This window comes from Schistocerca cancellata, chromosome 6 (genome assembly GCF_023864275.1).
Source record: "Schistocerca cancellata isolate TAMUIC-IGC-003103 chromosome 6, iqSchCanc2.1, whole genome shotgun sequence".
Taxonomy (NCBI): domain Eukaryota; kingdom Metazoa; phylum Arthropoda; class Insecta; order Orthoptera; family Acrididae; genus Schistocerca; species Schistocerca cancellata.
The window spans coordinates 631,221,009-631,248,056 of NC_064631.1; positions in this window are offsets into that span (position 1 = coordinate 631,221,009).

Consider the following 27,048-nt stretch of genomic DNA (forward strand, 5'->3'; position numbering starts at 1 on the left):
AATTTTAGAAAAATTTGCACAAGCTGGAGTCACAGCCAATCTTAGAAAATCAAAGTTTGGTTGCAGTGAGATAAAGTATTTAGGACATATCATTAATTCGCAGGGCATACGTCCGGATCCCAGTAAATTAGATGCTATCAGAAACTTTCCTAGCCCTCGAACTAAAAAGCAGTTAAAATCATTCCTTGGGCTATGTTCATTTTTCAGACGTTTTTTGCCACAACCACTTTTGAACAGTAAACATCTGCTAAATCTACTCAGAAAGAATCAAGTTTGGATCTGGTCGGAACAGTGCCAGAATGACTTTAATACAATTAAACATGCTTTAGTGGGTGCAAACTTATTGAGCCATCCAGATTTCAATTTAGATTTTTGTATGACTTGTGACGCTTCACGAACTGGCTTGGGATGTTGCTTATTTCAAGTTGTAAAGAATAAAGAAAAGGAACAGATAAGAATTATTGGGTTTGCAAGTCGTACTCTAACTGAATGTGAGCGTACATACTCAACTACTGAGTTAGAAACACTTTCCATAGTATGGGCATTCAAGAAATTCAATTATTATTTATTTGGAAAACATACAGTAATTTACACCGATCACCAGGCCCTGACATTTTTGTTAACTTGTAAACTTGTACATCCTATACTATCACGATGGGCAGTTACACTTCAGAACTACTCTTTTGAAATTAAGTACATAAAAGGTAAGGACAACACCATTGCAGACGCTTTGTCTAGACTTCCACAAGGTATGAATGATACCAACAGTGACTTAGAAAATATAAATGACTACAGGATTCTCTTAATGCAAGACAAGCAGTATCACCAATATTATATTGATATGTGCAGAAACATGGCTAAATTACAAAAATCTGACCCTCACTGGTATAAGATAATAACATTACTGGTAGAAAAACACAATCATCCTTCGACTAAGTATTACAAGTTACACAATGATGTGTTATTTTACCGCCGACATCCAAATGCTACTAACTGGTGTGTATGCATTCCCAAAGAGTCTGAACGTAATCTAATTTGGCACACACACTTAGTTTGGGGTCATTATGGGACGAAAAAGTGTTTGGCAAAGCTCAGCACATACTGTTATTTTAGCAATATGAGAAAAAAAATTTACAGGGAACTGAAAACATGTGTCATATGTCAAAAATCAAAACCTCAGAATTTATCCACAAAAACAGATTTACATTCTATTTTACTTAGTAAACCCCTGGAAATTCTGTGTACTGACATCAGTGGACCGCATCCAGCAAGCTCTGGAGGCGTCAAATATATCTTAGCTTTTTACGATATATTTTCTAAACATGTCAAACTTTATGCTTTAAAATCCGCCACTGCAAGTGCTATAATACGAAGATTCTCAAGTGATTACCTGACGCACGTGGGAAAACCAAAAGCAATTCTGTCAGATAATGCAGCATACTACTCTGGGTACAAATGGAGAAATTTCTTGAAGGACAATAACATTAAAAGTATATTTATTTCGAGGTTTAGTCCACAATGTAACGCGACTGAGAGACTTTTCCAAGAATTAAATCGATTCATCAGGACCTATATTTCATCAAAACATACTAATTGGGTGTCCTACCTAAGTCTTTTCGAAGACGTACACAATAACTTAAATATTTACAATACAAATTACACACCTAACGAGATCATGTTCAATTGCAAACAGAACGATCAGTGGATTGAACCATTACCTAAGTTGTCAGACAAGGAGATCACACCTGAACAGAAAATAAAAGAAGTATTGACTACGCTGACACATCACGCACAGATACGAAACAAACATCACAGAAACATAATAAAAAGAAAACAAAAATTCGAGGTAGGAATGCTTGTACTACTTCGTACTCATCATAAATCTGTAGCACTCAAACGACGCAACGCTAAGTGGCGTCTGCTATATGAAGGACCTTATATAATTGTTAACATACCGCATCCTGGTGCGTATCTGTTACAACATCGTAGAACTAACAAAATTATTGGGCTATACGCACACCGAGATCTTAGAGCATTTCATGCTGAATAATGTCAAAGTCATACCCATCAAAACATTACTAAGCAACTCGAAAAACTCTGTTGCTACAACACAGATAATATGTAGTATAGAAACTTTCATTTCAGCGTTCCAGAGTCGCAGTTGAAGACAGAAGAACTCTTCTTTCAGCGCGCGCCTCCGCCTGGAAGACGGAATATTAAAATAAAATTTATGATTACGTAGCAGTGAATGATATATTAATTTTTCATGGAACATTTGTTATTGTAGGTACCACTGACTTGGTATGACACCTGACGAACCGACAGACGTCATCTGTGAAGCGATCTTTTACTTTGAGAAATAGATTAGACGCACATCTCTCAACACGAAAAGCATCTATCAGTAGTCAAGGCCACACAGACACTCTACACACACGCACAAAACGCGAGGTATCGAACATTTTCTCTCTCTTACCATTTTGAATATTATTGAGTAGTGAAAACGCCTGGTCTTGCCTACTGATGTAATGAATGTTGTGTCTAACCTGTCTTAATTTCAGATGACATCACGTGACACAATGTAGTAACCTATAGCTATGTAATGATGATGCAAACATGTTTATGTGCAACTGTATTATGTTTATGCTAAGAAAATATGTGACGTGTGTATGTATAATTACTTATTTTTTTAACTGATGTATCATGTAACTGTTACTATGTAAAAATTTGAACAAAACGAGTGCCAAAAAGACATTGCATAGTGAACCTCTGTTCACGGACATTAACGAACATTACTAACTCTGCAACTACGCAGAAACCTATGCGAAAGAAACGGTTAATGCCATTCATTATGCAGCGTATCTATGTAAACGCGATGAATGATTTCTTTGATTAATAACTACGAACATTTAGGTGAGCTATATTCAGCAAAAAACTGAAAATGTGAAGGGCATAATTCGTGCATCGTCTAGTGACATTACTACAGTACCTAACTTCAAGATGTAAACTGGATTAAATGGACACAAGGTGCCTGTCCAGAAAACAACACGACGGGTGGAAGAATTTTGGTTGGAACCTCAGGGAATGAAATGTTCTCGAAATGTGACGGACACTCTTACCTGGACTGTCCAAGGATCGACGCCAGCTATGTGCCGTCCGAGGTTCTGCAACCAAGCTTCCACGGAATGTAAAAAACGAACTGCACGTGGACCAATTACTCGACGGGTCACGTCTGATCTGTAATAAGCAATGCTTTTAGTCACAATGAACTGCATCACAACGACTATAATGGAAATGGGAAATGGACACGCTTATGTATTAATCACGTTGTTATACAACGATGTTACTGTGATCAAAAAACTTTACCACGACGATACTAACCTGTAAAAAATTATTGTGCAGCAGATGAATATGAACTGTAATAACGACACGATGTGTATAGGCCAGCGCACCTGAAACATACGGACATTTTTCTTTGAAGTATTTCAAAACAATACTATGTAACTAAGAACATTCAACAATCTAAGTTGTATTGTGTTATAACAAATATTGTAAATTTAAAACTAAGTTACCTGTCATAGAATGTAGTCTTCATATGTAATCTTGGTTGAATATTTTCTTTGTGCAACGACTGAGAAACGCGCGCACACGAACAATATGAACTGCAATACTGTGCCGCGTGATCTAACTGTACGATATAATGGCAGTGCCGGAGTCACACAGACGCTTCTGCGCATGCGCGCACTCTATCTGCCAACATAAGAACTTTTACGGCGCACCCGCGTCATCCAATTTTTGTATATAATGTGTATAATGTGTATAATGTAGGTCATGTAAATAGTTGTAGATAACTTAGATTTTCTTGTGACTTTAGGTGAATTGCTCGCCTGCAGGTGTGTCCTTTCGCCTCGCAATTCAGGGGGCAATATAAAGGCACATTTGCATGCCGAGCGTGAGTTTCCTCGGAAACTCGAAATATTAATTAAATAAATAATCAGTGACAAATAAATAAAGCCTATGGCACACAACTGCAGCGCTGTGTCGCTGATAAAACAAAAGCACAATTACGTTACTCTTATGTTTGATTAAGGAATGGGAGAGCTCTGGTAGAAGTGGTGCGAGGAGCACGTATTTTATTCTATTGTCTGGCACACCGCCATATTTCATGTTATAGAAGAATACTGCGAGTTGCAACCAGACTAGGCACTCGATTCTGTAAAGAATTTATATTTATAAAAGTAAGTAGGATTATGAACTGTAGGCTTATTCATTGAATATATCTGATTTAACTAACTGTGTAACTTTTTTATGTTTAGTAGACAATCACCTCTGTACGACGTTTTGGCATGGCTGGCAAATTATTGTAATATTGAGATTTAGATTATGAGTCCGCACCTACCGCAGCAGTCTTTGGAAACGATTTAATTACGAAGTCCGATTATTTCAGTTTTATTTCACGGTCAACTACGAGTAACATTGCCTTTACGAAAAAGCCATTGTCAAGCCTCTGATACCGAATAATTAAACGTCCACGTTCCAGATAAGCAAATTTCAATTACAATTACTATCACCATCATACAGATAGAATAATTAATATTTAAACAATATTTTTATTTTATTTATTTTATAGATGGTCGATACAATATACAGGCTGTGCATGATAGAAATCTACCACGTTATTCACATTAGATTGAGTGCATCATAGATTACAGCGATTTAAAGGGAAACAATGGGTGGTTGCATAACTTCAAACGGTACAACGTAACTGGAAGACGAAATATACAGAAATTTAACTTCAAGTCGTCATCTTGACGATGTTCAGCATATAGATGAGGTAAATAAGCTTATCCCGTCGTTCAGTAAAGAATTTATTTCCAACTCCGACTAGTGGGATTTGGAGGCGAAATGCTTATGAAAGGAACCCTGGAAGTTAGAAGTACGAAGAGGTTTGTATCAAGATCAACAAACATCAATGCCTTAACACATTCGAATACAATTATGGCGACCATTACTCTGGCTGGTAAATTGGCTGGAAAGCTATTTATTTGGCTACAAGAAGTTGGAGGTGCTCTGGCCCTTCGATTCTCTCTTGTGTGAGTGATTTAGAAAAGTCGATAGGGGATATTTACGCCACAGAGTCAAAGAGTAGGAAAATGGGCGTAAGATAACTACACTATGATATGAGCACTGCTTCTGGCCAACAGTTGGTCAAAAACTTGCTTTTGTTTCATTCCTCGTCTGCGTATAAGAGATCGTAGTCCTTTAGAGCAAACTATCAAACTATCCCTCCTGAGGACTGCGTGAAATTGCAGTTCCTATCACTTGGAACCACTGCACAGGCTAAGCCTCTGCATATTTATTTCTTCTGTACCTATGAAACATATTGTAGCACTGCCTGCAGTTACTCCTTAAAGGGTAGCCATTTTCATAGGCTCCACGACAGATTGTCTCGTGTTCGGTTGCATGCAATCATATTTCATCAGTTCTCGTCACCCCGTTACACCAACATGATTCTATATCTACTCTTTAAGCATGGATATCTAACTGAACGTTCTGCACTATTTGTAGCTCCCTAGAGGTTCGTCTTTGATCTCGAACGCCCGCATCTCGTGGTCGTGCGGTAGCGTTCTCGCTTCCCACGCCCGGGTTCCCGGGTTCGATTCCCGGTGGGGTCAGGGATTTTCTCTGCCTCGTGATGGCTCGGTGTTGTGTGCTGTCTTTAGGTTAGTTAGGTTTAAGTAGTTCTAAGTTCTAGGGGACTGATGCCCATAGATGTTAAGTCCCATAGTGCTCAGAGCCATTTGAACCATCTCGAACGTACGAACCCTTGTGATCAGTGGCGCTCTATTTCTCATTCGATGTTCATGTTGCAAGTTAACGGTTTGTTCTGAACATTTCTTGAATTTCGACTGTGTCCATTTTGTGAAGTGTAATACGTACATCTCACGTAGAATTTTGATCTCTGCTCCTCCCGTACACTCATTTTCTGTTGCCCCGTCATGCCCTATGTGGATCGTCAGCATTTAATAATTTTCCAGTCATAATTATCAACACAACACTTTCAAATGAGTCTTACTGAAGGCTGAACCGGCGACTTCGCTGTCAAGGGTTTCCTTGCGAGATTCTTGTGGCCGCTGCCTCCTGATCAGGGCCGTTGTGAGAGATGCACTTTAATTTTTCGTGTAGTAAATACAGCAAGTCAAGAACTGGCATAATCTGTATTAGATTCGCCTCCTAGACAAGAATGAATTCTTCTTTACACGCATTTGTAACTTCTATTTTAACGGTTTAATAACAACTTATTGAGAAACAGTTTCATCCTAGTACCTCGTTTTATTTCGATATAACTCCAAATACTTTTTTCAACTGCCGGTTTTCATGTTACAGAGCCTGGGATTGTATACTTCCGTACAAAGTCGCCTCTGTAAGGATGTATACTAGTATTTGTACAAAAAATGTTTTTCAATTTCTTCATAACCTTGATACCTTTCGATTGTTTCCGACGCCCAACGGGCGAATTATCCTTGTGTGTATTCGGCCATAAATTTCATCTTATGCTAATGTTTCTACGTTTGGGAGAACACACGTATAAACACACTTATGAATAAAGCTGGATGCGACTACTTTTTCTCCGGACAAGTAATTGAAGCTGCATGTGTTTTAGAACACTCTTTTCTGATAGTATGGCAGATAATGTCGGCAAAAACGTGTACTTCCTAACACGTCTCCACGCATGTATGCGTACCAGTGACGGATCGTGTATCGTACCTTCCAGTGCTGCTATCTCTTCCTGCAGGTCGTTTTACTTGTTCACGCAACTGCAGTATTTCGGACGTTAAATTGCGTTGAGCTCTATCATTTCATGTTTACTATATCATTAGATGCATTACACTCACATACTACTTCTAGACTCATAATTCAATGTTGAGCACTTCATTAATGCGCATGTTTCCCACCATTAACCAGGACTGAAAGACTTTTGAAAATCCCTGGCATAACGCGATGAAACTCTCTTTGATCCTGCACTTTGCTCTAAGACAAAATTCTGATACTGAGTTGTAAGTCGTTGTACCGATATTTCCATTGTGGTTCACGCTCTCTTTAGAGCGCCCAGGTCATTCGATAGTTGTTGTATCGCGTCAGGTACACCTTGATACACATCTTTTAATCCTAGTATTTCATAACGTATTCCGGCAGTATTCACGTCGATTTCGTAGGACTGATCCATCGCGAGCTGATCACGCGAAGTTTTGATTTGATGTAATTGTTGTTATGCAACTTGATTAAAATGATCTTTCATCAGTGCGCCTCCGCTAAACCCTCTAAATTAGTTTTTCGTTTAACTTTCTTTTCTCTTCACACACATTTAATTTCATGTCAGTAATATTCCTAACGTTGTGATACCCATCATAGTTCATACGTTTTGATATAACATCACAAACGCATATGCGAATCCCGATGTTCGTTGAACTCTTCCGGTTGGGGGCGGATGTACTTGCACTTCAGTTTCGATGGCAGCAATGTCTGTGATTTCGACTTTCAGCTCTGCTGTTTTCCCACTTTCGACATTTTGTAGATTCTGAATTTCTTCTACGTGAACCATATTTTCTAACTTGCCAGTTTTTGCCGTAATATGGTTAGCAATTTTGAAAATTAATCTTAATCCCTTCATTCGCCGTTCCCAGCACATAAGTGATTTAGTAGCAATCATGAAGTTTTACATGAATCTTCTAGAAGATGCGTCCAATATTAAAGAAAATTTTAACTGCTTGGAATGCAGAAGATGCCATCTTAATGTCAAGAGGTTTGAGAACTCAAAAATCGGTAATTAAAGTTATTAAAATTTCAAATTCAAAAATTTATGATGGGTTATGATACGATCACTGCGGAATCTCAAGATTCGTAACATGTGATAATGACAAAGCAAGGATGTCCTTACTTGGTATTTTTGCTGTTCGTTGCGATTACCATAATATTTTTGTAGTATCGTATAGTTTTACTGTTTCCAAGTAAATACAACTGAAAATTGCTTTCTGGATTCTTTCTTCTCCTTGGATTCATTTATGTACTATCCTCTTACTTGGCTTATCATCGACGTATTACACTCGTCTAAGAAGTTATACGTCATAATTGTCATACATTAATTATAATTTAGCAAAAGGTCCCATGCTGTTGTACGTCACTAGTTGTACCGTACACTTCCTTTCTGGCAGATAAAACTGAAAGAAATATTTAAATTTTAATAAAATATGCAGTACATGATGAAGGATTTCCTCGGGAAAGAGACACCACAAATGCGATGGTACAATGTGGTTAGTAACATTACATACATCGAAGTATCATCCAACATTCTACAGTACTGAAACACCATCATTTAAATTCTTACGTCATAGCACGTCACTCTTAATATTACAAGCCCTGCTGGCTATAGATCGTCATCATTGTCTGAAGGACCACTGACCGTCAAATTGCTATACTGACTTCCATGTAAAACGTGGTAATGAATATTAATTCGGACTTCGTGGAAACAGATCTGCAGGGTCGACTTGAGGAGAGGAAAATACTTAAGGACACACATATTCTAAAATTCATTATTGTGGTTACACATATATACCTCCAAAATTACTAAATCTGAATTAGGAAGACTTGACACTATTATTTACAACATAATGCTTGATATTCTGTGAAATTTTTGTTTGAAAATCCTCGTCGACATACGCTTCATAAGGAATTGAATTTTGAATTACGATTTCTAAACGTGCCTTTTCTCGTAAACTAATCAAGAAAAAAAACTGGAATTTCACTTTTTATATCTGCATACGTGGATAATAAAACGTGTGGAACAGAGTTTTGTTTATGAGGTAGAAGCTCTGAATTTTTTCAGCTGCTCTCACATTTTAAAAGAGAATTTTTGTAATGGGAAAGCTGACGGAAAAGAGATGAACAGGATTATTCAGTAAGTAATTTTGAAATTCAGTATGTTAGCTTTTATAGTTCCTTAGATAACGTACATTAGCTCAAAAATGTCGGTTTACGTCAGTTCAAATTTTCAGTTATTATTTAAATTTTTGCAATATTGCTATACCTCTGGTGACTAATGCTGTCCGTACGCATTGTTTTCTCTCCTCCCCGTCTTCCGAATAATCTCTTACTCTGACTCCTTTGTCTAGCCAACTTTTGCATATTTTCTTCTGCTGCCTGAGCTTTATTCAGTAGCGCTTCGTCGCTGCTTCTGAGTGTCTTCAGTGCGAATGCACTTGGACGGAAGCCTAGTGGCTGCAGTCACTTAACCATACCTACAATTCCACTATTGAACAGTAGACAGATATCACATGCAGCTATCTTCACAACAACGAGCACACAAATAGCGTTTTGGGACAACGCATCCATATCAGGAGACTGTAGCAATCATTTGTATTTTGTGTTTTCCCACGTACATATTTCTTCGGTAGTTCTGGATCGACTGCGTAAGTGAAACTTGGTTCTATAACATATAAAATAGCTAGTGGCAAACCATGTTTGTGGGTTTATGGGTTTCCATTGGCTTTCTGCCTGGAGATATTTGTATCACGACATGTCACAAAGGGAATGTTGAAGATTATCATCTGGGGAATGCTTGTGCCCACATGGGTTGCAGCATTGTTTTCACACTGTCACAACTATCCCTCACAGCTTCTCCATAATATATTTGTGAATTTCCTAGTCTGTCAGTCAGTTAATAGTTCCCAGAGGCTCCCCATCTTCTAATTTCTTGCCTTTCATTTCTTTCTTCAACCTGAGAAGTCTACCTTCCATTCGCTTTTGAATGTGTCCCACACATTCCGGTTTTTAAATTTTAGTTTGTGAGCCACAAGGATTGCTCTCTAAAACAGTCTTAAGAGAACAGGAATCTCCGAGATAATTCACATACTTATCACCATATTGTTGAACTAATCTTTGGAATAGTAATTTCACCCCAGCTGCCTGCATCCCACCACTTGACCACTGGTAATCCTTGCTGCACAGTTTCTTGGGTTCCGGCTGCCACCTTTCCTCTTCACTACCATCATCGTTCTATCTTGTGTCTCACTGAGAGCAATATTTGTCTATTACTTGGAGTCTGAGATTTTCTTGTATCCACACTAATGACAGATGAAACGCCATGAACTGATGCATAGTCCCTTTTCATCCAGGTTCCATCACAAGAGACACACAAATCTGTCTTCACTCAGGCCGGCCGGAGTGGCCGAGCGTTCTAGGCGCTGCAGTCTGGAACCGCGCGACCGCTACGGTCGCAGGTTCGAATCCTGCCTCGGGCATGGATGTGTGTGATGTCGTTAGGTTTAAGTAGTTCTAAGTTCTAGGGGACTGATGACCTCAGAAGTTAAGTCCCATAGTGCTCAGAGCCATTTTTTTGTCTTCACTAAACAGTGTTGTTCTTCCCCTTCATTTTTAATGTCTAAACCTTCCTCGACATCTGCTTTCATGTCCTCCTTGCACTAAACTTCAAGAGAACTGAGGAGTGTTCTGTTGTAACCACTGAATCTAGCCACTGGTGCAGGCATTTTCCTCATGCCACAAAACTTATTTGTGCAATCCCTGTCTACACCTAAGCATCTCATGGCGTGTCACAATTTTGTATTCCGATCATACAGAAGTCTTGACCTGAACATCGTGTTTACAGACTTCGCACAAAATATATATATTACTTACAATGCCAATTCTGTCACTGTCATCATGCAGAATAAGGCCCTTTGTTCCACCATTACCACAAGCACACGAAACAATAATCGTATGGGCAAGTATTTATAAGTAAATTAATCTAAATCCACTGGAAAACTTGTCTTTGGCAATGTACGCAGCATCATCCATTCCTTTACCAACCATCTTCTTTGATGAGGCCGCGCGGAGTGGCCGCGCGGTTAGAGGTGCCATGACAGGAATTGCGCGGCCTCTCCCGCCGGAGCTTCGAGTCCTCCATTGGACATGTGTGTGTGTGTGTGTGTGTGTGTGTGTGTGTGTGTGTGTGTGTGTGTGTTGTCCTTCGCGTAAGTTAGTTTAGACTGTGAGTCTAGAGGCCGATGACCTCAGCAGTTTGGTCCCTTAGCAATTCACACACATTTGAACATTTTCTTTGATGAAGTCAGTGACTTTGTCGAAAATCGTTCTCCACACTTTGGAGCAGCATGTGTAACACTGTTATTTCAATTTCCTGTGCCTTTTTACACATGAAAATCAATATTTTCTCACTTTTTTGGAATATTTGAATATTTATCTACTGTTACGACCCATTTCGAACAAAACGGGTTCATATATCCAAAAATAAAAACTGAAATAAGTTTTTAGGAGGACGCACTATTGAAAAAAATGCATGTTGTTAACAAAGGAACAGGCTTGTAGACTAATCTGCAGCTCCGAAGAGGTGTGGATCACAGCATAGAAACAGGGGGCGTGTCACTTGCAGACGTCCAAAAAACCTTTTTTTTAAATTTATTTCTACCAGAATTCGATTATGCAACTTTGCAGTGTTATTCTTAAAGAATCAATCTAATAAATTGCGCAGTTAGAAAAATCAAAGTTTCTCGCTATTTTGCCGTACATCTGCTCTTAAACGACACAACGCGGTAAGCAGTCGGTGGTTCTGCCTTCAAACAGGTACCTGAGACATCTGTCTCAAAAGTTAAGGTCATCAAATAAAATGTCTAGCAGTTGCAAAAGTTTCTCCAGTAACTGCAGACACCAGTACTCATGAATAAAATAATTAGTCTTAGATAAATCGGATATCACGCAGGAATGAAAATACGTTTTTTCTAATCCAACGAATGACAAAACAAAAGTGATTAGTCAGAAGAGAAAGCCTCAGCTTCGTAATACATAGTTTGTTCCTCAAAACAATACATATTCTGTTTGTGAAAACAAAGAATGCAATACAGCATTATGGACTATATCTGTGTTATTCAGTCATTGGTATTAGATATACATTTTGTGATACGAGCGTTTCTTACAGGTTCATTGTTTCTTTGTAAAAGTAACAGGAAAATAAAACATCTTGCAGATTCATTGTTTCTTTGTAAAAGTAACAGGAAAATAAAACATCATGTTATGTGATGCGCTTCATGTTGCCTGTTCATTTTAATGTCAAAAGCGTCTGCTATTAGTGACATTTCTACATTACGTCCTTTACTCATGTTCCTGTAGTCTCTCTTCCCAATACGTATCTATTACTAGTTATTAAAGCGAAGCCGTTCAGTAATAGCAAAAAACTTATCTAAAGTGCGGCTCCATTATTAAATTTTTAACTGTAGAACCACTGCATATTCCTACATTTTCGCTGTCTCAAAGTGAACTGTGTGGCATGTAGCAAGGCGGAATAACAAGAACTGCTCTTATCCCACTCCTTGCATAAATACTTTCATATTCCTTCTCCTTCTTTCATTTGCATACAAAATCCATGTAGCACAATTATCTCCAGCATCAGAATTCTTTGTCAAATTGTTTTATTATTTCAAGTCTTCTAATTCAGATCACAATTTATATGTATCTGATATAAGTGTTACGTGTAGAGACATTTAATTTAAGGATCTTTTAGGAAAACTACGTACATTTACAATTTGACCTCTTTAATTAATTGTTGTTTGTTTCACTAGACATAACTCTTTCGAAAGCTCTGATTCTCTTCGAAGTAAAGAACCCATTGATTTTCTTTCTAAGCATTGTGATACGACTAGTCAAGCGAATTGTTGAGTAATTCTACCTGTTTTTAAATTTAAAAATATTCAAGAACCTAGTGATTTGCTTTTGTGCTCTATCTTTTCTGTTTCCAATAAGCTTGAACATTATTAAGAAATTTGTCAGTTATTAAACTCTGTCAAGTATAAAATCCGAGCGCAAAGAATTCTTTGACTGACTTTAGTAGCAACGAGAAGAAACTGAGCGCCTGAAAATACACTCATAAAAACAGAATTACGAGTACATTTAAAGAACGTACAGGGGCTGAGAGACTGGTCGACATAGAAAACTATTTACTGTTGTTTCATATCTAACTACGTGAGACGTCCTCGGGGCTAAACGGCTACAGGTGACCCCGAAGTTATAAAGCTGCATTATTCTTGAGATACAGATTGCAGTGTTACCTCTGGCTGAAGCCATAGTTCTCGATTAGAATCATCGTTCGTTATTCTATTGGCATTGAGTCGACATCCACATTTTACCGTATTTGAAACCTAATTTTTTGTTCAAATTATTATGATGTTTGTGAAACTCTATGGAGGCTTTATACATACAGGGATTGAATGCATTGTCTTTGCTAAAACACTCGTCTGACTTAATTTTATTTCGTGTTTTCCAACTCGGAAAACATCTTCTGTTAGTGACGATTTGTCAGTATGTGTCAGACGTTAGTTCCTTTTGCGTTCGATTATGCGAGTGTTTATCTCCTACTGTGTGTATATTGTGTATTAAACCGTGGACCTAGAAACGACGGAGAGGCTTCGTCCTGCCGTAGCCCTCAGTGGTTCACTATACCACAACAGGATAAAGAAGTCCATACACCCCACCTTCGCCCCATACCGAACCCAGGGTTACTGTGCGGTTCGGGAACGTCTCATCCTAGACGAGTGTAACCCGAAATATTTGGTTGTAGAGTAATTACGGTGTATGCATACGTTGAGACAGTGTTTGCGCTGCAATCGCCGACATAGGTGTAACTGAGACGGAATAGGGGGAACCAGCCCGCATTCGGCGAGGCACATGGAAAACCGCCTTAAAAACCATCCACAGGCTGGCTGGCACACTGGACCTCGACCTAACCGGATTCGTGCCGGGGACCGGCACGCCTTCCCGCTGGAGAAGCAGCGCGTTAGACCGCTCGGCTATCCGAGAGGGCTTATCATCTAGTACATACTTTTCTATAATTAAATGGAATTTTATACCTATCCAAACTCCAGACAGAAATCTTTGCAGAACAATCCCTAACACTTAAATAAATATTCGATGTTAACGAACTCCTATTTTTCTGAAATACTTTTCTTGTTATAGCAAGTGTGCATTTTACACCCTCCCTACGTCAGTCTTCATCAGCTACTTCTCTTCCCAAATGGCCAAATTCTCCTACTTATAGGGTCTCATTTCTTAATCAAAATGCTTCGGATGACTTCATTTAATCCGACTACAATCCATTACCTTTCATTTACTTTTGATGATATTCATCTTAAAAAAACATTTCACGACATTGTCCATTCCAGTTGTTATGCAAGTCTCTAACAGAATTTCAAATATCACAGAAAAACTACAAAATTCCAATTTTTGGTCCCTCGTCCTTGTTTCCTCTTCTTTGGTTTCTTTTACCGGTTCCCCGATGTACATACTGAGTAACTTCACGTACAGAATATAACCGTGTCTCACTCTCTTCCCAACCACGGTTTTCTCTTCAAGTTTTTCGGCTCTTATAACTACAGTCTAGCTTCTGTGTAAGTTGCAAAAAGGCTTTCGCCTCCTGTGTTTTATCGAACTTATAGTGGAAATTTCAAGAATGTATTCCAATTAATAATGTCAGACGCTTTCTCTAAATCTACACATACTACAAATGTAGATTTTCCTCCCTTTAACCTATCATGTAACACACGCCATACAGTCAGTGTTACCTGGCCTATTCCTCCATTTCTGTGAAATAAAAACTAATCTTCCACAAAGTCTGCTTCCACCACTTCTCCATTCTTATGTAAATAATTCGTATCAGTATTTTGCAATCGTAACTTATTAAAGTGGCAGCTCGGAAGTGTTCACGCCTGCCAGCGCCTGCCAGCTTTAAAATTGAAACAGATACATAGCTCTTGATGTCTGATGGTATTCCGCCTCGAATATTTTGTACACCAGATGATATTGTTTCAGTATGACTGGCTCTTCCAAGGGTCTCAATAATTCTGAAAGGATGTCGTTTACGCCGTCAGCTTTATTTCGACTTCGGCCTTTCATTGCGCTGTCAAATTTTTCGCACAGTATTATTTTTATTTTTCTTATCTTCCATTGTATGGTCCTACTATTTATTCCTCCCCTTTTGTCAAAGCGTAGTGCTGTCTCTCCATCTGAGCTTTCGACATTCATACAGCTGCATATCTTTTTATTTTTAATTTATCTCGTCTCTTTATTTTTCTATAGGCTTCTATAACCTTTCCTTAACTGTATCCATTCTACGCTTTCCGTTAGTCTCATTCTTTAAATGTCTGTACTCCCTCTAGCATTAGATATTGGCTCTTATACCTGTGTGATTCTCTGCTGCCAAACACATTTCCTTTCTCAAAGCTACATTTTCCTTTCCTTGCTTCAGTCACTAGTTGTGTAGAGTTTCATTTGAAACTCTCAGCAGACTTACATTCTTTCAATATCTCCCGGTCCTGTTTACTTGGTTTTTTACTTTTCTGCGACCCCTTTAGCCTTAATTTGCATTTCACCATCATTGTCCACAATTACCCCTATCAGTGTTGTAGAGATTGAAATAAGATTTCGAAATCGCTGTCATACCACTACTTCATCATTCTAAAATCTTCCACTACCTCCAAGTTGTGTCCACTTATACAGCCAATTTTCGTGGTTCTCAATCGAAGTGTCAGCAATGATTAAATTATGCGCTATGAAAAATTCCACCAGGCGGCTTCCACCTTCATTCCTTTCCTCCCGACCATTTTCTCCCATGTTTCTTCCTTGTCTTCTTTTCCCCCACAATCTAATTCCACTTATCCATCACAGTTTCATCATCGGCTCCCTTAACTACCTGAAAAATTTCTTTTATATTATCATGCATTCTTTCACCTTCTTCACCATCTACGGAGCTATTGGCATATAAACTTGTACTGATGTGGAGGATGTTAGCTTCGTGTTCCTCATGGCTAAGATAATGTGTTAACTATGGTTCTCATGATATGTTATTTGCATTTCTGTTTTAGAACTAGTAGTCGGGCTCTTGCTGTACTCTCAGTCCATATTCTGTAGTCATTAGACTTTTCACTTGTAATGAACAGATCCAGCAATTATTCTTTATCTTCACTGAAGATAGATATGTTACCATCGAGTATGCCATCGCCGTTTGATCACAGAGAAGTGCTGCTTGCTCTCGGAAAAGAGAACTGTAACTTCCCCTTGCTTCTAGCCATCCGCTGTACCACTAATTTTACAAGAGCAGATCAGCTAGTCATTCAAAATGTAGCCGCTGCTGCCAATGGAAAGGCTGCTGCACCTCATCAGGAACCATAGGGTAGTCTAGCTTCTTCACAGACATCCTTTCGTCGCGGTGGCACCTACGGCATTCCCGATGACCGTCTGTATCTTTGCGGCACGCAAGCCACCTCACCTCATCAAGGTCCATCGTCCATGGGGACAAAAATCATAATCAGCTAGAAACTGCCTACCTTTGAAATCAATCCTAATAATCACGTCAAACTGTTTTCAGTATATTTTTATATTATTATTAATTACAGTGTAGTACTGTACAACACTAGAATTGTGTCCTGCAGCATACCTTTCAAGGTCCCTTATGTTCCCTATCTTCCACCTGCAAATTCGTCTCTTCTAACTCCAACATCTAATGTTGTTTTCCAGAGTCATCTCCTTTTTCTATTAGTCATATTCTTAGGCCACCTCTCCTCAACATAAACTTTACGCAAGTCTATATCATTTCGATAATTTTGCTTCGATTGTGTCCACTACAACGTTGCCCAGTTTCATTTACTTAGGTATGTCTTTATTTTTAATTTTTTCTTGTAGTGTCAACCTAAAGCGACATCTTCGAAGTCCCATCTCAACCGATAACGGTAACCTTTTAATTCTTATAGTTACTTCCCATGTTCCTTCCTATGTTGCTATACTCCCTACAACAGTTTTACATCTCCTACTGTTTGTTTGTAGCATAACATATGTATCATAAAACTCCATGTAACTGTTTGACTACTTGTCTGTCTTGGCCAATGTGGTATCTAACTTCGCTTTTACTTTATCCATCTTCGGTAATTATGACGTCCAAATATTTATAAGAATCCACATACTGTTGTTGTGGTCTTCATATCCTAGACTGGTTTTGTGCGTCCGTCCATTCTACTCTGTCCTGTTCAATCCACTTCATCGTGAAATAACTACACCAACCTACATACTTCTGGAACTATTTACGGTATTTACCTCTTCGTCTCCCTCTAAGAGCCCCCTCTCTCTCACTTCCCTACAGTATTACATTTGTGATCCATAGATGTCTGAGGATGTGCCCTATCAACCGATCCCTTATTGTAGTTAGGTTGTGCCACATATTTCTCGTCTCCCCAATTCTATTCATTAACTCATTAGTTACATGATCTACCCACCTAAGCTTCACCATTCTTCAGTAGCATCACTTTTCAAAAGCTTGTATCACGTTCTTGTCAAAACCGTTTAGCGTTTATGTTTCACTTGCCTATATGGCTACACTTGATATAAATACCTTCAGAAAACACTTCCTAACACCGAAATCTAAACTCGGTGTTAACGCATCTCTCTTCTTCAGAAACTATTTTCTTGCCATTACTAGTCTAAATTTTATATTGTGTCTACTTCGGCCATGGTCACTTATTTTGCTGCCCAAATAGTAAAACACATTTACTACTGTAAGTGTTTCATTTCCTAATGTATTTCCCTTAGCATCACCTGATTTAGTTCTACTACATTCCGTAATCCTTGATCTGCTGTTGTTGATTTTCATCTTACATCTTCCTTTCAAGACTCTGACCATTCGTTTTAACTGCTCTTCCAAGTTCTTTGCTGGCTCTGTCAGAAGTAAATGTCATGGGCAAACCTCAAAGTTTTTATTTTCTTTAGGTGAACTTTGATTCCTACTCCAGATTATTCTTTGGTTTCCTTTCGTGCTTGCTCAATGTACAGATCGAATAACATCAGAGATAGGCTAGAAACCTGCCTCACTCTCTTCTCATCCACTGCTTCCCTTTATTTCCCTTTATTCCCCTAGATTCCTATAACTGCCATTTGGTTTCTATACAAGCTGTAAACAGATACCCGTATTTTAGCCGCTCCACCTTCAGAACTTGAGACAGAATTTAGCTAAAACAGACCCGAATTCATGGCATATATGGGGATATTTATCATTGTGGGGAAGGAGAGTGATACTAGGTCACCTATTTACGATTTATTGTCCAGTGCCCTTGAGAGGGCTTCAGCTCGTAGTCTTGCGGTAGCGTTCCCACTTTCCGCGCATGGGGTCCTGGGTTCGATTCCCGGCGGTGTCAGAGATTTTCCCTGCTTCGAGATGAATGGGTGACGTTGTGTCATCTTCATCATTCATCCCCATTACGGTCGGATGAAGGCAATGGCAAACCATCTCCGCTAGGACCCTGCCTAGTCGGCGGTGCGGGTCTCCAGCATCGTCCCATGCGCTCCTTGGAGTGTTGTTGTTGTTGTGGTCTTCAGTCCTGAGACTGGTTTGATGCAGCTCTCCATGCTACTCTATCCTGTGCAAGCTTCTTCATCTCCCAGTACCTACTGCAACCTACATCCTTCTGAATCTGCTTAGTGTATTGATCTCTTGGTCTCCCTCTACGATTTTTACCCTCCACGCTGCCCTCCAATGCTATATTTATGATCCCTCGATGCCTCAGAACATGTCCTACCAACCGATCCCTTCTTCTAGTCAAGTTGCGCCACAAACTTCTCTTCTCCCTTGGAGTATGGGACCTGAAGATTATCAATTTAGAGAGTTAGTTACTATAAGCAGAACTAGAATCCGAGAGCTTGTTAATGACAGAGAGACGCGAAATGAGAGCAAGGAACATGACAAGTTTACTGCAATACAAGAAGTTTTTGATAAAAATGAATGAATCACTGCCAAGATATTATTCTGCTGGGATGCAGACTGAAATTGCTGAAATGTTGTCTTTGTCCCGTGCAGGTGTCTCTTCAAGAACTTCGAGAAAGAAAAACCTGGGAACAAAAGTATATTTACAGGGGAATGCTCTTAGCCTCTAAAACAAGATATGTTTTCACCATCGAGCCGTATGCAGGGAAGAAAAACTATGGTACAGTAAGGGTTAAAAATCAATCTGGTGACATGGTCTCTCCACTTATTTATGTAACCCTTGACCTGCTCGTAGAAGCTTTTAAACCCTACGTTATATCTGATTCCTTACTATATGAGTTGGACTATGCCGAGTTTCTCTTCTTCAAAGGCTCGTGTCTGCAGCTTGTATTCATCGCTGGTCTGTCGTAGAGTAAACGTATATTAGCATGCGTGCTCCACGCTTTGTTTACGTTATGTGGGCGGTTGTCGTGATTCGTATAATCCAAATCACTGTATTAGCAACATATGTAAACTGACCGTGGAGGGAGCAGAAAGGAATGGAAAGAGGAAGGACTATTCGTGTGTCCTGCATCGGGACGATATGCGGAATCAGCGACGACGAGTGGAAATCTGCCCTGGACCAGGATTCAAAACTGGGATCCGCTGCTTACTAGAAAGTTGTACCATCAGCGTGTATCGTAAATGTGAGGATTTTCTCGGCATGCCTTTCGTGCGATACACGTTCCAACCTAGCACTACCTATCCGCATTCATTGTTCATGTTTTCCATCGTCGGTGCCTTGAGATTCCCGCTGGAGGTCAGACGTAATTATACATCCACAAATAAGATGGTGGGTCGAGGCAGTCAGTTATATGAATGCGTGGTGTCTGTCCTTTCAGACATGTCCGGAAGAACACACATCACTCGTTCACTTACTGGAATTAAGGAAAACGTGGAAAGGAGAACCCGAAAATATAAATTTCTTTTCAAGCAACCTGTTTATTTAAAGATATATAAACTGTGTTTTACAGACAACCGAAGCATTTCACCTTAAACTTTCTTTAATAAAATAAAAAAAAAATTTAAAATTTCTTTGACCTTAAGCCTCAACTGCAATAGGCTTTCAATATTTGCAAATGACATCTGAAGTGTTGTATTGCAAAAAAGCAAACAATATGACAACGATTATAAGACGGCCGGACCTGCAGCCCGCCCATTATTTGGTGAAACAACAACGTTGCCTTCTGTGCTTGAGACAGTCTATCTTATTAAACACCATTCTGCAACACATGAAACAGTATAAAAACCATAGATGACAAGAGTGATTCAGGTACTTAACTTTTAATTTGAAAGCTGTATGTCAATAGGTTCGGGGCTAAGATGTGCACCTGTGATTAGACGTTAAACAGATCAGAAAACAATATGACAATGATAAGGCTTACTTCAAAGCAACCAACCTCTTAATTTCAATCGGCAACCGAGGAGCGACTGGATCCCAACCTGTGCCTTCTGACAGTTTTATTTTGATTGATGCCCTGGTGACAGTTGACTGTTAATATTTTCAAAGTTAAACTGACTGTCAGTTATTAAGACCGCTCTGAAGGAACGTCTTAAAACATTACTTGTGAACACTTATTACAAGAGAACTCACTCGGCAGAACCACAAGATCCCGCTAAAATGCACCAATAATGACCCGGTCTTTCGAACACAGAGACAAGCAGCTTAGTGCAACATGTTGATCAGATTATAAGTAATGACTGAGATATCCAATTACAATCAAAGAATTGAACCGATTAACATCTAAATATAACCATAATTTCCCGTTTTTGTTGAACCAAAACCTAAATCTTAGTACAATTGTTCTGGCTGTATTTACGAAGAAGAGATGATTAATTATAACTTAAATGATGGGGTACAAACCAGACAATAATAAGGAAGGCAAGTCACCATGAGGGATACCCCACGCTACTCCCCTTTATCAGAAAGCAGTCCCATAGATCCACGGTGCATCGCAGCGGTTACCGAGTGGTGCCGATGCAATCCAGGTAGAAGAGGGCAGCCAATCCCACGAGCGGTCGTCCGACACTAATGTTGCCAACCAACCGACGTGATATCGGCCTGCCGCTTGTAGTCGACGGTGCCCCGAGTGAAGTAATCCGGCATCTTCGCTCTGCTCAGGCGTACGTTGGGCTGCTCGCGGCTTCGGCTGCTCGGACATCGTGACCACCTCTTCTCGTGACGCTGCCTCCAGTCCGCAGACTTTGTGCCTCTCTCTCGGGCCAGCAAACCCCGTATCTATATCGGCAAGAAAATACCTTCTTAGGGCACAACCCACAGATATTAACTCTTCCTCATAGGTATTGGCAATGGTGCCGCAAGAGGGATGGTCTATACTACATCTGAGCCAGTGGAGCCAGACAGAATGGTCTACTAACTCAATGGCGCCACGGCTCAACCTCCCCTTCTCAAACCTGAACAATCCTTTCCCCGGGGCTAAGAACCCATCATTCCCCTTTCCCAGGTCCCTGACCAAAAGACTGACCGCACTTAAAATTTTGATAATGGAAGATGGACCTAGGAAACGAGGGGCAAGCTCCCCTAGGCGTGTATCCCGGGAAGTCCAACCAGGATATTTCCTCATATACACAAGATCCACTATCTTCCCTTGATAGGGGGCGATAGCTTCTATTACAGTGACAGACATGACGATCGTGAGCCGTCCTAATATTTGCTCTAGATTGCCCCCATTTCTCCCTAAGAATCTCCGGAATGATAGATGTAAAAATCATTTATCTCCCATAGATTGGAAAGGGGGGAATTCATGGGATATGCGTGCATTAGGCTAGCTGGAGTGGCCTGGGATGCCTCCTGCCGTGCGGCCTTAAACGCTAAGTTTAATTAGGGCAAGATGGTATCCCACTTCTTGGGCGATTTTGGTGGTAAATAATCAACGCTAATTTCAAGCTGGGGTTAATCATTTAGGCAAAGGAAGCCTGAGGATAATAAGGTGTGGTGGTAATATGTTTTATCCCATTGCGAAAACGGAGTTGTCTAAACGTGTTTGCCAGAAAACCTGGAACGTTATCTGTAACCAACGCCCGCGGTGGCCGTAACCATCTAAATACACTCCTGGAAATTGAAATAAGAACACCGTGAATTCATTGTCCCAGGAAGGGGTAACTTTATTGACACATTCCTGGGGTCAGATACATCACATGATCACACTGACAGAACCACAGGCACGTAGACACAGGCAACAGAGCATGCACAATGTCGGCACTAGTACAGTGTATATCCACCTTTCGCAGCAATGCAGACTGCTATTCTCCCATGAGACGATGGTAGAGATGCTGGATGTAGTCCTGTGGAACGGCTTGCCATGCCATTTCCACCTGGCGCCTCAGTTGGACCAGCGTTCTTGCTGGACGTGCAGACCGCGTGAGACGACGCTTCATCCAGTCCCAAACATGCTCAATGGGGGACAGATCCGGAGATCTTGCTGGCCAGGGTAGTTGACTTACACCTTCTAGAGCACGTTGGGTGGCACGGGATACATGCGGACGTGCATTGTCCTGTTGGAACAGCAAGTTCCCTTGCCGGTCTAGGAATGGTAGAACGATGGGTTCGATGACGGTTTGGATGTACCGTGCACTATTCAGTGTCCCCTCGACGATCACCAGTGGTGTACGGCCAGTGTAGGAGATCGCTCCCCACACCATGATGCCGGGTGTTGGCCCTGTGTGCTTCGGTCGTATGCAGTCCTGATTGTGGCGCTCACCTGCACGGCGCCAAACACGCATACGACCATCATTGGCACCAAGGCAGAAGCGACTCTCATCGCTGAAGACGACACGTCTCCATTCGTCCCTCCATTCACGCCTGTCGCGACACCACTGGAGGCGGGCTGCACGATGTTGGGGCGTGAGCGGAAGACGGCCTAACGGTGTGCGGGACCGTAGCCCAGCTTCATGGAGACGGTTGCGAATGGTCCTCGCCGATACCCCAGGAGCAACAGTGTCCCTAATTTGCTGGGAAGTGGTGGTGCGGTCCCCTACGGCACTGCGTAGGATCCTACGGTCTTGGCGTGCATCCGTGCGTCGCTGCGGTCCGGTCCCAGGTCGACGGGCACGTGCACCTTCCGCCGACCACTGGCGACAACATCGATGTACTGTGGAGACCTCACGCCCCACGTGTTGAGCAATTCGGCGGTACGTCCACCCGGCCTCCCGCATGCCCACTATACGCCCTCGCTCAAAGTCCGTCAACTGCACATACGGTTCACGTCCACGCTGTCGCGGCATGCTACCAGTGTTAAAGACTGCGATGGAGCTCCATATGCCACGGCAAACTGGCTGACACTGACGGCGGCGGTGCACAAATGCTGCGCAGCTAGCGCCATTCGACGGGCAACACCGCGGTTCCTGGTGTGTCCCCTGTGCCGTGCGTGTAATCATTGCTTGTACAGCCCTCTCGCAGTGTCCGGAGCAAGTATGGTGGGTCTGTCACACCGGTGTCAATGTGTTCTTTTTTACATTTCCAGGAGTGTATATTAGTAAGATGAGAGATGGTGAAAAGAGCGGTCACACAACGGCTAGGTATCAACCAAACAAACCTGGAGATGGCGTCCACCACTAGGAGAATATACGAACTGCCTTTTTCAATCCGGGGAAACGGGCCCACATAATCAACAAAGAATATGTCTAACGGATGCCCTTCCCCCTCCGACTACAGCAGTCCCCTCGCCAGGGAGTTACTTGGTTTTCCCATCTTACAATCTCGGCAGTCTTTGACTAAATTTCTAATGTCTTTATAAAGTGTCAGCCAGGTCAGCTGCTCATTGACCTTCCCTAAGGTTTTATAAACACCTGAATGCCCTCCTACTGGAGAGTCATGTAGGTACCGTATGACCAGAATGACTAATGTTCGTTGAGACAAATTCTAGTTTCCTCAGAGCTACCCCTATGGTTACACAGAATGCCGTTCTTCAGAAAATAGTCAGTGGATTCCTGACCAACTATGATTGGCTCCCGGAGCCCCCCTCCCTCCCCTACAATAATGTGTCTTGTTCTTGTTGTGGTTTCAAGTTATTGAACAGTTGGGAAAAGAAATCAGCTAAATTTCGATTAAGCGATAAGTCACACGAATCTGAAGGCTGTGATTTCAACTAAATACTTGGGGATTTCCATTATAAATAACCCAAATTGGAACGATAACATACATAATATTTTTGGTAAAGCAAACCAAAGACTGCGATTCATTGGCAGAACACTTAGAAGGTGCAACAGCTCTACTAAAGAGGCTGCTTAACCACGCATGTCCGCCCTATTCTGGAGTATTGCTGTGAGGTGTGGGATCCGCATCAGGTGGGACTGACGGATGACATCGAAAAAATAAAAAGAAGGGCAGCTCGTTTTGTATTGTCGCGAAATATGGGAGATAGTGTCACAGACATGATACGTGAATTGGAGTGGCAATCATTAAAACAAAGGCGTTTTTCGTTGCGACGGGAGCTTCTCATGAAATTTCAATCACCAGTTCTCTCCTCCGACTGCGAAAACACTCTGTTGGCCCCCACCTACATATGGAGAAATGATCATCACTTTAAAATAAGAGAAATCAGGGCTCGCACAGAAAAATTTAAGCGCTAGTTTTCCCGCGTGCCGTTCGAGAGTAGTACAGTAGAGAGACAGCTTGAAGGTGTTTCATTGAACCCTCGGATAGGCACTTTATTGTGAATAGCAGAGTAATCATTTAGAGGTAGAAGGAGGCACTAAATATAACCACTTCGTCCAAATAATTAAAGACAATTAAACTTTTAATCACCTAAAATATTATCCAATAAACGGGACCAAACTTCTGCACTGGTTGACAAACCAAACGGAAACCGGTTGAACTCATATAAATTCCAGTTCATGGCGAAGGCGGTGAGAAGCTTAGTTTCCTCGGTTAAGGTTATCTGGTAATAAGCCTGATTATGATATAAGACCATAAACCAATATGCTCCGGAAAACCAGGTGAAACAGTTGTGAAGATCAGGCAATGGCACCGATTCCTAGATCGTATTTTTATTGAAAAGCCTGTATTCAACCAAAGATTGGAAATCGTGCCACTGATCTTTAGCTGATAAGAAAATGGGGGAAGCATAGGAAAGGTGGACAGTCTTATGACTCCATCTTTTATCAAGCCCTCAATTTTGGGTCACTGTATCATTATCTTAGGAGGTGACAAGCGAGATATGGAGACTGGCGAACCGGCACGTCATCCACGACATGAAAATGGTATCTAATGACGTCTGTAACTCCCAACCGGTCACAAAGCATGTCAGGAAATACTACCAAAAGTTCAGTTAACTGTTTCCCTTGTTGACTAGAGAGGTTGTCTACCCTAAGCAGGCACGTGTTACTACTGGTGTCACGTCCCATCCCCACATGAGCACATGAACAAAAGGTCATTCGATCGTTGGGGGAATATTTGAAATAAAAGGTTCGGGTACCAAAGTCTAACACCATACAGGTATTATGGATGAAATCATGCCCTAGAGTTAAGTCAGGCACTAGGCCCTTAACTAATAAAAACTTTACAGGCCGTGAAAATTCACTCATGGAAAGACTTTCCCGCACTTCCCCACACAGGGGTGACTCATGGCCATTGGCCACCCGACATCTCTCAATCAAAGGACGTACTGGAGATAATCTACATAAGTGTCCATATTCAATAAACAACTCGTAGTTAAGGAGTGACGCAGAGCTGCCTATATCTAGTAACCCACATGACTGTTCATATCCTATAGCCGCACAAACAAATGGTAAATCACGCGTGGTGGCTGCCTGTATATGAGTACACCACCCCTGCCTTCGAGGACACGACCCCGTCCTCGCCAGGCGTCCTTCCTCAGCGCGAGGCGTCCATGGAACCGCGCATCCTCGTACTAAATGGTCTCGTGCGCCGCATCTAAAACAAGCCTCTGCTTTCATGGAACCGCGTGCTCTACCTGTCATGCTACCTTCTGGACCCGAGTTAGATAATTCTTGATGTCCCCCCGTTAATTCATTTCACTGATTGTCGGCAAAAGACAGTTTCATAACAAAGTTAATAAGTTTTTCTAACTCACGATGAGTGACCGGTCGAGGAAAGAGTGCTATCCGATACCTATCTTCCGGCTGAATACCTTCCAAGACATGAAACTTCCTGGCAGATTAAAACTGTGTGCCGGCCCGCGACTAGAACACGGGGCCTTTGCCTTTCGCGGGCAAGTGCTCCACCAACTGAGCTACCCAAGCTCGACTGACGCCCCGTCCTCACAGCTTTACTTCTGCCAGTACCTCGTCTCCTACCTTCCCAACTTAACAGAAGCTCTCCTGCGAACCATGCAGAACTACCACTCCTAAAAGAAAGGATATTGCGGAAACATGGCTTAACCACAGCCTAGGGGATGTTTGCAGAATGAGATTTTCACTCTGCACCGGAGTGTGCGCTGATATGAAACTTCCTGCCAGTTTAAAACTGTGTGCCGGACCGAGATTCGAACTCGGGACCTTCGCATTTCGGGGACAATTGCTCTACCAACTGAGCTACCCAATCACAACTCACGCCCCGTCCTCACAGGCAAAGGTCCCGAGTTCGAGTCTCGGTCTGACGCACACTCCGCTGCAGAGTGAAAGTCTCATTCTGGGAACCTTCCAAGACATTATCTACTAAATTCGTCATGGGAACATCCATACGTAGCGCCGATACTGCCTCACGGACCGGCTCTACTTACTCACACAACGATTCGTGGGAGTCCTGCACGTGGCAATAATATCTACACACTAGTCTTTGTGCATACGGTCTGATAATGTATCCTCCACGACCGATTGCCTCAGATGCCCGATCGTGTTAGCCTGTAAGGTTTCAGATAACCAAGCTACCGCGTGCTAACGGGTAGAGAGCGATAAGTACTTCATGGTGGGGGATCCTTAATGCATCAGCATGCGACTCAAACTTAACTAGCAGTCACAATACCAGTTGCATATTTTCTAAGGTTTCAATTGACAATTGCCGAATACTATTTTAGAGACACATCATCGGTTTAGGTAGGAGGGCAAAATTATTCCCAGACCGATCGCATAGACCTCGGGCGACGGATCCTCATTCGGCTATTAGGTTGTCGAAACACAATCTATATTATTTTTATCAGCCCCAATTCCTAAATTTAAAGCTGCACTTCGGATTCTCAAATCAAACAAAGCATTATTTTATTGAATGGCACTTGCTAACTGCTCAG